Below are 12,192 nucleotides of genomic sequence, written 5' to 3'. Positions count from 1 at the left end.
AGTAAGGTCCACGTTATAATGGCAGTATTTGATTAACATTGGTGTTGCTATCCTTGTCTATCTATCGACAAAGCAGGTAGCGCTATCCTTTACTAGCTCCGCAACGTTGGCAGATCGTTTTTCAGCAATGTACAAATATAATATTATTAATGTCAATCATGACTCATTGAAAAATATATTTTTTTGGCGAATAAAATTTTATTCATCATTTTGAACAAGAATTACCAGTTGTTATATTTTCATCAATTATACCAGTATCAATTATCCTCCATAGAAAGCAGTTGTAACGCAGAGATCGCCAACACTGTTCTCCTATCTTTCTCCACTAAAATTATAACGTGTACCCCACTAATCCAGTCCATAGTGAGGTCCACGTTATAATGGCAGTGAAGAAAGATAGGAGAAAAACGTTGCCAAGTCTCTCCATTTTGCCACTGATTGTACACTGTGTCACTGATGTGATCTAATAATAATTATCATTTCCATGATAAAATAATCAATTTGTAGTCAAATTAATCAAGAAAATATATTTTTTCATAATTTGATTCAAAAAAATTTGCTTCCATAACTAAGATCAGATTTTTATATTTACAGGAACCTGAAATGGCGGCTAATTTAAAAAAGCTTTGATACACCGATCTGAATTTCAAAACAACAGAAATTAAGTTATTTGTTAGATATTCTATCCCAATTTCTTTTAAAAATGATAGGAATCTTTTTTAAAATAAGTAATTTCAATGGAAATAATTCTGAAATAACCTTTCAATATTATTTATACCGGTACGAGTAGGTCTAACCTATACATGTAGGCTAACTGAAGCATGGATGAAGTCAAGGATGGTTAGTTATCAACTTTTAAAATCTCATTTCAGGTATTTCAATTTGTGTTTCTCATACGATAATGTCTAAAAATGATTTCATTGTTTCAAAAAAACATTTTAAATCAATTATACGACTTGTGAACCAAAGTATTTTGATAGAATGAAGAAAAAAATGGCGGCTGAGTTACTTTTGTACAGTCACTGTCAAAAGTAATAATAAAATATTCTGGCAAACTGACAACATTGCAAAGCTAGAGAGAGATAGCGCTATCTGTGTTGTATGATAGAAAAGGACAGGAATAGTATTGTCAATCGTACACTGCCATTATAACGTGGACCTCACTAATCTAGTCTAGTTTGTACATGATTTGGCTTTGCTCTACAAGCTATAGAATGATTTCGAGTTTATTTATCACTTCAGCCCTCATTTGAAGCATGGTGATTTTAAAAGAAGTAAGATCTAAACTAAGATCTTGAACAAGGAACAAATTCAACAATGAGCAAACCTGGAGTATAATAAATGAAAAAGTTATTTTTGTAACAAAAAATAAATCTGAAAAAGAGTCTAATGTGCAGGAGTTGATTCTGTTCTATCGGTTTGAAACAAAAAAAAAACGAAATCAGAAAAAGTGTCCAATGTGCATGAGTTGATCTTGTTCTATCGGTTTGAAACAAAAAAAAAAAAAAACGAAATCAGAAAAAGTGTCCAATGTGCATGAGTTGATCTTGTTCTATCGGTTTGAAAAAAAGGCTAAATCAGAAAAAGTATCTATCTGTTGTTCATGAGGTTAATGTGTTCTAGAAGCTATTGAATAATTTGAGATTTTTAATTTGGTGATCGTCCTAAGAATATTGATCTGAGAAGATGATAATATGACACGAGGAACAAATAAAGATCAGTGAACAGATAAGGAGACAAGATACCAGAACACAGATAAAAATAGTGGAATACTTCAGAAAAAAGATAACTATAGTACATTGATAGCATGAGATAAGCTGAATTTTTTCGTGCTGGTCCACTTTTTTCCCTGATGCCAAAAGCGCAGAATAAGGAAAAACTTAAAAATGTTTCTAGTCCCTGCTATAAACATATACATACTTTACTATCATCTAAGACCATATAATATTTACTGGTTAACTCCATTTTTGGTCTGAATGGGATTCTCGATTCATTGAAGACGTCATTATTTTTATTTTATAGTAGAAAATGAGAACAAAATTTATAAAAATTAGAAGTCATAGTTTCTACTTTCCTTGCCCTATTACCATAGGTATTTAAATAATTAAGGTACCCCAATTTCTAAATTTCTATACGTTTAAAGGTCCCCAGAGTCCAAAAAAGTGGTTTTTGGGTATTGGTCTGTATATATATGTGTGTGTGTGTGTGGTGTGTGTGTGTGTGTGGTGTGTGTGTGTGTGTGTGTGTGTGTGTGTGTGTGTGTGTGTGTGTGTGTGTGTGTGTGTGTGTGTTGTGTTGTGTGTGTGTGTGTGTGGTGTGTGTGTGGTTGTGTGTGTGTGTGTGTGTGTGTGTGGTGTGTGTGGTGTGTGTGTTGTGTGTGTGTGTGGTGTGTGTGGTGTGTGGTGTGTGTGTTGTGTGTGTGTGTGTGTGTGTGTGTGTGTGTGTGTGTGTGTGTGTGTGTGTGGTGTGTGTGTGTGTGTGGTGTGTGTGTGTGTGTGTGTGTTGTGTTGTGTGTGTGTGTGTGTGTTGTGTGTGTGTGTGTGTGTGTGTTGTGTGTGTGTGTGTGTGTGTGTGTGTGTGTGGTGTGTGTGTGTGGTTGTGTGTGTGTGTGTGTGTAAGAGTGTATGTGTGTCTGTGTACACGATAATATCTCATCTCCCAAGTAACGGAATAACTTGAAATTTGGAACTTAAGGTCCTTACACTATAAGGATCCGACACGAACAATTTCGATCAAATGCGATTCAAGATGGCGGCTGAAATGGCGAAAATGTTGTCAAAAACAGGTTTTTTCGCGATTTTCTCTAAAATGGCTCCAACGATTTTGATCAAATTCATACCTAAAATAGTAATTGATAAGCTATATCAACTACCACAAGTCCCATATCTGTGAAAATTTAGTATCACAAAAATCAAAATTCATCAGTAAACAAAAAATATTATTTGAAACTTCCTGTACCAACTTTATTCCTACAACGCAATGAGAAAACGTATGCACAAAAAAAAAATTCTGGTGTGGCGCACTCACACAACTTTCCTAGCCGTTATGAAAATTGATCACCTGACGCTAGTGTTCACGCGCATCTCAAGTCTACTATCCAAAAATCTGAGCCAGCTGGTGACAGGCCAATAGCGCTGCAGACACACGAAGTCTGCTCTCTCTTCATAGAGGATGATTTAATAGAATCAACAGTTACCAACAGTTTGCAATTATTGGATAATCACATTATCTCGAATTTCGAGCTTATTTTCAATTCTAGGTAAAATTGTTACTGAACATTAATTGTAGACATTTTCAAGCTCAATCTTTTCCATTTGAAATTTTTCGTTCAAATTGTATCTGAAGCCCAATAATTGGGAATCTAAAATCAAACTTCGCATAGATGGGGCGGTGCTCCTGATTTTTTTACAGATATGGGACTTGTGGCAGTTGATAGAGCTTATCAATGACTTTATCAAGTATGATTTTGATCAAAATCGTTGGAGCTGTTTTCGAGAAAATCGCGAAAAACCTTGTTTTTGACAACATTTTCGCCATCTTGAATTGCATTTAATTGAAATTGTTTGTGTCGGATCCTTATAGTGTAAGGATCATAAGTAACAAATTTCAAGTCATTCCGTTAATTGGGAGATGAGATATCGTGTAAACAGACGCACACACACTCACACACACACACGGACACATACAGACCAATACCCAAAAACCACTTTTTTGGACTCAGGGGACCTTGAAACGTATAGAAAATTAGAAATTGGGGTACCATAATTTTTTAGAAAAGGAATACTTTCCTTACCTATGGTAATAGGGCAAGGACAGTAAAAAATTCATCAGTAAACAAAACTATTATAAGAAACTTCCTGTCCAACTCATTCCTACAACGCAATTAGACAACATATGCACAAAACATACATCACAAACAGCATTGCAACATGATACTGTTTTCAAAATTGAAAAATGAGATAACCAAGTCAAAAACTTGGCACCCATTGCACTAATCATAACTTACAACCGCATTATAACTCATTGGAACTGAATACTTCATTTAGACACTGTATTGTATCTCATTGGAACAGAATAGATATACTTTATTACACTGTACTTCATTTAGACAACTGAATTGTAACTTATTGGAAAAGAATGAAGGTCCTCTATCAGAGAGAGAGAGACTTGAGCCAAAGTTTTTCGCAGTTAAGTCGCAAAGGTGACCGCTGCTAAGTTTAAGTCGGGACTTGAAACTTTAAATATTTTTCACCGTTTAAAAAAGCACAACTTACAGAGCCATATTGGCATAACAGTCAATGAGTTATAAGTGACCTTCGGATTTCAAGAGATGTCAATGTTACTATATATATAGCTGTCACCATAGCTGTATTATATCACCATATTTGAAAACACTGAACAAAATATAACTATGTCAATATAAATTAATAAAAAAATATAAAAACCTTGTAGTACCCTTCATTATTAACTAGCCGTCAGGCTCGCTTCGCTCGCCATATCCGTATAGCCAGGGGGTTCCCGACTGGATCGTCCTGAAATGAAATCAGCGGGCTCGCTTCGCTCGCCTGCATTTTTCATTTGAGCATGCTTCATTCCATCAGAAAGTCAAAGTAACGAGAAAACGCAGAAAAGCTGAGAAAAACGCTGATTTTGGGCGTATCTTTGATGAAATATTAAAGTCACCTCATCACAACATTTTTAGACCCTACCTAAACCTCTGTCTAAAATTTGGACATTTTCTGTCTATTACTTGATGAAAGAACTGAGAAAACGCGAAAAAAACGCTAATTTTGGGCGTATCTTTGACGTTATTAGAAATTCCTTCTAACACAACATTATTACACCCTAGCTGAGCTTCTGTACTGAATTTGAACATTTTCTGTTTATTTGTTCTCGATAAAGCTAAGATAGCGCTAAAAAACGCTGGAAAAATGCAGATTTTGGGCGTATCTTTGGAATTTTCTTCAAATCCGTTCTTAGTGCGCCTCCAAAGGGCCAACTGAACATACCTACCAAATTTGAACGTTTTTGGTCCGGTAGATTTTTAGTTCTGCGAGTGAGTGAGTGAGTGAGTCAGTCAGTCAGTGAGTGCCATTTCGCTTCTATATATTTATATAGAAAACTTTAAAATATTTCAATTTATATATTGTTTTCATTAATTTGTACAACAGAAGCCCTTGTAAGTGAAGTTTTTTTATGTCAATATGTATTTTCAACAGTAATAATTATGGTGTTATTTACTAAATAGAGTACCATAGCTTCTTAAGCTATGACACTGAGAAACCTTATTCCAAATCACTTTCTCATGGACAATAAGATCAGCGGAAAAATTAAACTGGATATAAAAAACTGGACATACAGTAATTTCTTCTTCCATTTAGATATATGACTCGAGATTTCTGCTCCAGTATTGTCTTTTCATTGTTTTTTTCATTTTTCAGTGACTCGCTTACCTTTATTTTGCGTACCTGTTCCTCTGTTTCTTCCTCATCACTTCTCTCATCTCTTCTTTGCCTGCCCATTACATGGGAAACCATAGTTGGCTAGGTATCTTCCTCTCTTTTTTCTCTTCTCCAACACACCCAACCACAAAGCCCATGGTTTTTATATTTGTAACATTTTTTTTTGTATTTTATTTGTTTTGTAATTATTTGTTATTTTGTTTTGTCTTGTTTTGTGTGTTTTTAATAATAATTGAAATTGAAAATTTAAATTGAAGTACGATGTACACGTTAAGTCGTCGGTCCCGGCTGCCTAGAAAGCAGTCCTTAGGTTATGTCAGAGGCTCTGAAATTGATCAGTTGCGACCTGAAAACTCTGACACCACACCTGAGCCAGTCAGGTCACTCGATACTATCATTATAAGTACATAACTATAGACTAATGACCACTTGGGTTGCAGAACTCGCTCATGAGTTGATTCATTGATCTTTGAATTCCGAATAATTTAAGTCTAGAAGTCTAAATCTAATATCAGTGCAATCAAAGTTATCAAGGATTCTTGTAACACCGACGCAACTTTTTTGAAATAGTTGAATCCATTTTCGTGGTGGGTCTATTCAGATCTGGCGGGTGATTAGATTAGCATTATTATGATAGCTGTAACAATTTGAAGCAGCAGAAGAACCTTGAAAACCGGTCTGGACTGCTAGACTAGACTCATCCCATCTCATAACATGTCTTTACTTTGCACCTGAGGATAGTATATAGGTTGTATATATATATAAAAAAGTATATAGTACCTGAATACTATCCTGATTTGCACCTACAGAACTAATGGCCTGCTTCTCTACACCAACATCATCAGCATAGCTTATTATGCTTCTTCTAGAAAAGATTATAACCAGCACTGTAGTGAAGTCCACGTTATAATGACAGCATTTGATTAACATTGGTGTTGCTATCCTTGTCTATCATCCTTGTATCATCTTCATATCATTTTTGCATAATCTTTTCATCATATAGTCACATAACACAATTTTATCCTAAAAATTGCCAATGTCCAGGCAATGAATGCTCAAAAAGGGTATAGAGGGAAAAGTTTGGAAGACAATTTTTGACCTCGCAGTCCTGTTCAGGGTAGTGAGGAGGTAAACATGTCAAAAGTCCCCACCTTTACCCTCTGTGCTAAGTGGGTGGGGGTGGTTCAAAGGTACCATTTTTTGGTTTCTCGCATATAACTAGAAAATTATGCATTTAACAGACGTAACTGTTCTATAAGAAAATAAAGCTTACATAATTTCCTACAATATTGATCTCACAACTTTTTCTATATCTCTTTCACTTTTCGAGATATCCGCTCTAAAAGATGTGACAATTTTTAAAGAAACACATTTTCCTTAGATTTTTTGCTATTTTTGCTCTTATAACTTTTTTGATATCGATGGGAAAAATCCATATTGATCATAAGCTTATAGAGCATGAAATTCTCTTCAATTTGATGTATATTCCACAAGTTTACGCACATCCCCACGACTGTTGCAGCAGCTTCAGTGTTGAGTGTGAGATCTTCAGTTGAGCAAAAATAGCCAATTGAAAAAGGAATTTGGAGGGAATGTTTTGAACACAATTTTTGACTTCGCAGCTTTGTTGGGACCAGTTAGGGGGTGAACATATCAAAAGTCCTCATCTCTACCCCTTGTGCTAAAGGGATGAGGGTGGTTTAAAAGTTGCATTTTTCAATAATTGGCTTACACGCTCATATTTTGAGGAAAATGCGTTCAACCGACATGACTAACTATTCAAAAATAAAGCTTGATAAATTCTCTAAAATATTTGTTCTGTGATGATTTGTGATATCTTCAACAGTTTTCGAAATATGTGCTCTTAAATGTGTAAAATTGTTTAAATAACCGCTTTTTATCTCATTTTTTTTATGTTTCAGGGCCTACAACTCTCCAACAATGCATCGTAGAAATGAATGCTTACCGTAGATTTGTAGAGCTTTGTTTTCTCTTAAATTTGATGTATTATTCCACTACTTAATGTTTTCCTTCTATTGTTATAGCAAATTCGATGTTGGGGGTAAATTTTTCAACTCTGCAACAAGTGTCAACCCCCTTAGCACAGTGGGTAAGGGTGGGGACTTCTGATATGTTTACCTCCTCACTACCCTAAACAGAACTGCGGGGTCAAAAATTGTCTTCCAAACTTTTCCCTCTATAACACTTCATTGACTGGGCTAAAAGTGAAGTCCACGTTATGATGACAAAATTTGATTGAAATTGGTGTTGAAAAAATCTGGTCTGGCGCACTCACACAACTTTCCTTGCCGTTGTGAAAATTGATCACTGACGCTAGTGTTCCCGCGCATCTCAAGTCTACTATTCAAATATTTGAGCCAGCTGGTGACAGGGTAATAACGCTGGAGACACACATGAGGTCTGCTATCTCTTCATAGTGAATGATTTAATAGAATCAACAATAATTTGCAATTGAATAATCACATTTTCTCGAATTTACAGCTTATTTTCAATTTTAGGTGAAAATGTTACTGAACATTAATTGTAGAGATTTTCATGCTCAATCTACTCCACTTGATTTTTTTGTTTCAATTGTATCTGAAGCCTGATAATTGGGAATCTATCTGCATTGATGGGGCGGAGCTCCTGAAATTTTTACAGATATGGGACTTGTGGCAGTTGATAGAGCTTATCGATGACTATTTTAGGTATGAATTTGATCAAAATCGTTGGAGCCGTTTCCGAGAAAATCACGAAAAACCCTGTTTTTGACAACATTTTCGACATTTTAGCCGCCATCTTGGATTGCATTTGATCGAAATTGTTCGTGTCGGATACTTATAGTGAAAGGACCTTAAGTTCCAAATTTCATGTCATTCCGTTAATTGGGAGATGAGATATCGTGTACACAGACGCACATACACTCATACACTCACACACACACCACACACACACACACACACACACACACACACACACACACACACACACACCACAACACACACACACACCACACACAACACACCACCACACACACACACACACACACACACACACACACACCACACACACACCACACACACACACCACACACACACACACACAACACACCACCACACACACACACACACACCACCACACACACACACCACACCACACACACACACACACACAACACACACACACACACACACCACACACCACACACACACACACACACAGACAGACCAATACCCAAAAACCAGTTTTTTGGACTCAGGGGACCTTGAAACGTATAGAAATTTAGAAATTGGGGTACCTTAATTTTTTTCGGAAAGCAATACTTTCCTTACCTATGGTAATAGGGCAATGAAAGTAAAAAGCTATATTTCACTTAAGATACTATTTTAACAAAACCAGCTATATTTGACTGAAGATACTATTTTAACAAAACCAGCTATATTTGAGTTGAGATACTATTTTAACAAAACCAGCTATATTTGACTTAAGATACTATTTTAACAAAACCAGCTATATTTGACTTAAGATACTATTTTAACAAAACCAGCTATATTTGACTTAGGATACTATTTTAACAAAACCAGCTATATTTGACTTAGGATACTATTTTAACAAAACCAGCTATATTTGACTTGAGATACTATTTTAACAAAACCAGCTATATCTGAGTTAAGATACTATTTTAACAAAACCAGCTATATTTGACTTAAGATACTATTTTAACAAAACCAGCTATATTTGACTTGAGATTCTATTTTAACAAAACCAGCTATATTTGACTTAAGATACTATTTTAACAAAACCAGCTATTTTGATCATTGCAGTATTCAGGACACCTGTTCTGAGCTCCAAGCCCACTTCTCTAAATAATTCTACCATTCAAGTTCATTGGCAACAATCTAATTCACCACGATCTGTCAGTATGCATCATAGACAATACCAATGCTTCTCATTTATCTTATACTGACAGTACAGCGTTCAGTCACACCTACTGTATTGCTTCAAATAAAATTTAAGGCTTGCTTTAATTAATAACACATCTGTAGTGAGTTCCACGTTAAAATGGCAGTATTTGATCAACATTGGTGTTGCCATCCTTGTCTATCATTCAACAAAACAGATAGCGCTATCTTTTTCGTAAGGCTAAATCGACTTCAAAAACCACATCTGATATAGCAATCCTGCCCAATACATGAGTGGTGGACTTGCTTGAAAAAATAAACGAATCCGATGTAGGAGAAATAGATTTATGCAAATTCTTTCGGGTCGATAATGTATTTGATAGCCGTTTTCAATTAACGAAACTGTATTTTGGAGGCTAAAAAAATTGGAGAAAAAAATGTACAAATCTTGTATCTTAAAATATGTTTTGTCTGATCTGGGTGGGGCGTTATGATTTTTTTCTTCAATATTGTAATCAATCAACTTCGACGTGCTAATTAGTAGGATGATTTATTGATTAATTTACTGACCTACCTATCGGAGAAGAAACATTGTAGAAGAAAACTAAAACTGGAGATGTGTTGTGATTAAGTTGATTAATTATTGACAAAAAATTATTATGAGAAGAGAATATTATTGTGGAATATAATAATAATAATATCGAGTGACCTGGCTGGCTCAGGTCTAGTGTCAGAGTTTTCAGGTCGCAACTGATCAATTTCAGGGCCTCTGACATGACCTAACGACTACTTTTTAGGCAGCCGGGACCGACGGCTTAACGTGTCCATCCGAAACACGGGAGTGGCCCGAGATAAATATCTTGCCCGGGCCGGGATTTGAACCCGGGCCTCTGAATCACAAAGCCAGCATCTGATCCACTCGGCTACGGCCAATCATTGTGGAATGATTTAAACTGATCAATTATCGATGTACTTGCAGTGAATTTTAAGTAGTTCTGTGAACAGTAGACCTCGCGCTCAGTAAGTTACATTGACCTGTTGTTATGTTTTCTCGAAAATTAATAAATAATTTATCAATTTAAAATGTCTAGAAAAAATCCTAAATAAATATAGAGCTTTCTGTCCTATCGTACCGTGACGTGTCGTCCCGGAATGTGAGTGTGAGCGCTGTTATCAGGTCTGGCTGCAACGTTGATGGAAAGATACATTTTCAAGATGTTCGATGTTTTTGAACGGGTAGTATTATAGTCAACTGTCTACTAACGTTGATGGAAAGATACATTTTCAAGATGTTCGATTTATGATTTATGATGAATAATTCTATAGTCTGATTTTTACGGTAATATTGGCGTATGAAGGAGGCTCCTTTTTCCTTTTATATTATCCTTGAAATGCAGAATTTCCAAAAACCTTGTGTATACGTCGACGCGCAATTTAAAAAGGAACATACCTGTCAAATTTCATGAAAATCTATTACCGCGTTTCGCCGTAAATGCGCAACATAAAAATATATAGACATTTGAACATTTTAAACATTAAGAGAAATGCCAAACCGTCGACTTGAATCTTAGACCTCACTTCGCTCGGTCAATGAATGTTTGAGTTCAATATCGCAAGATAAAGACATAAAGGGCCGGTTTCCGAGCTCGGGATTTGGCTAAGTTCTAGACTTTAAACAGCTGGAGTCAGAAAATTGGCTTTCCAAAACGGGGCGTAGTCGCATTCATTGTCATAGTCACGTTTGAATTGAATTTCGAGAAACTAGAAAATTGAACATAAAATAAAATAAAGAGGAAATAGTGTGAAGTTTCAGCTGTTTTGAACCATTTAGGAATGTTTAATTTCGTCAAGGAAAAAACGTTTCCAATTATAGAAATGAGAAAATAAAAACTGCGACTACTGTTATAAAAGCTGCGACTACGCCCCGTTCTGGAAAGCCAATTTTCTGAATCTAGCTGTTTAAAGTCTAGAACTTAGCTAAATCCCGAGCTCGGAAACCGGTCCAAAGTGTCTTTATTTTGCGATATTGAACTCGAACATTTATTAAATTCACTGCGAGGACATCGATAATTGATCAGTGTCAATTATTCCACAATATTTTTCTTCCCATAATCATTTTTGTCAATAATTAATTGAAGGAGGAATAAAAAGTGTGAAAAAGCAACAGGTATGTAGAAATAGTAACCTATATAAAGAGAGAAAGAAGCATAATACATGGAGCAGAAAGTAGGAGAATATAGGATGAGAGAAAGATGTAGCAAGAAAAGATCTGAAACAGGAAGGTAAATTTGAAAAGGGATAACAAGAAAATGGAACAAAGTATTAGGAATAAACTAAGGTAAGGTTTGCAAGGAAGATAATGGAACGATCAATGAACTAGAGGTGCGTGGTGCGTACAGACTTATGAGCCATGATGCTGATGCTATGCTTATTATATAAAGAAATTATAAATCTTAGCTTTCGTTGTTTTTGAGTGAGAATGAACTAAATTTCACTAAAGTTAAATCATTACCCAAGTCTATTTTGGACTTTTAAAATGTTATCTAAATTTGGGAGAGAAATAGTACAAGGAGTATCCATAGTTTTTCTCTCCCAATCAGTGCTTCTTTGTGAAAAATATAAATAAAAAAAAAAAAAATATATATATATATATATATATATATATATATATATCAGCTGTGCTTCTAGTGGAGAAGATTTTTCTAATTTTCGGAACAAAATATCTCAAATTAATATTTATTTTACAGTTTTGAGTGCTAAGCAGAAGAAATTTTGTTATGTTATCAATTCGGGTCTTGATCTTTCTAAATTGAAAATTAATTGTTTCA

Source organism: Nilaparvata lugens, chromosome 3, assembly GCF_014356525.2.
Source record: "Nilaparvata lugens isolate BPH chromosome 3, ASM1435652v1, whole genome shotgun sequence".
Classification (NCBI taxonomy): Eukaryota; Metazoa; Arthropoda; class Insecta; order Hemiptera; family Delphacidae; genus Nilaparvata; species Nilaparvata lugens.
Note: the sequence above shows the minus strand (reverse complement) of the source record.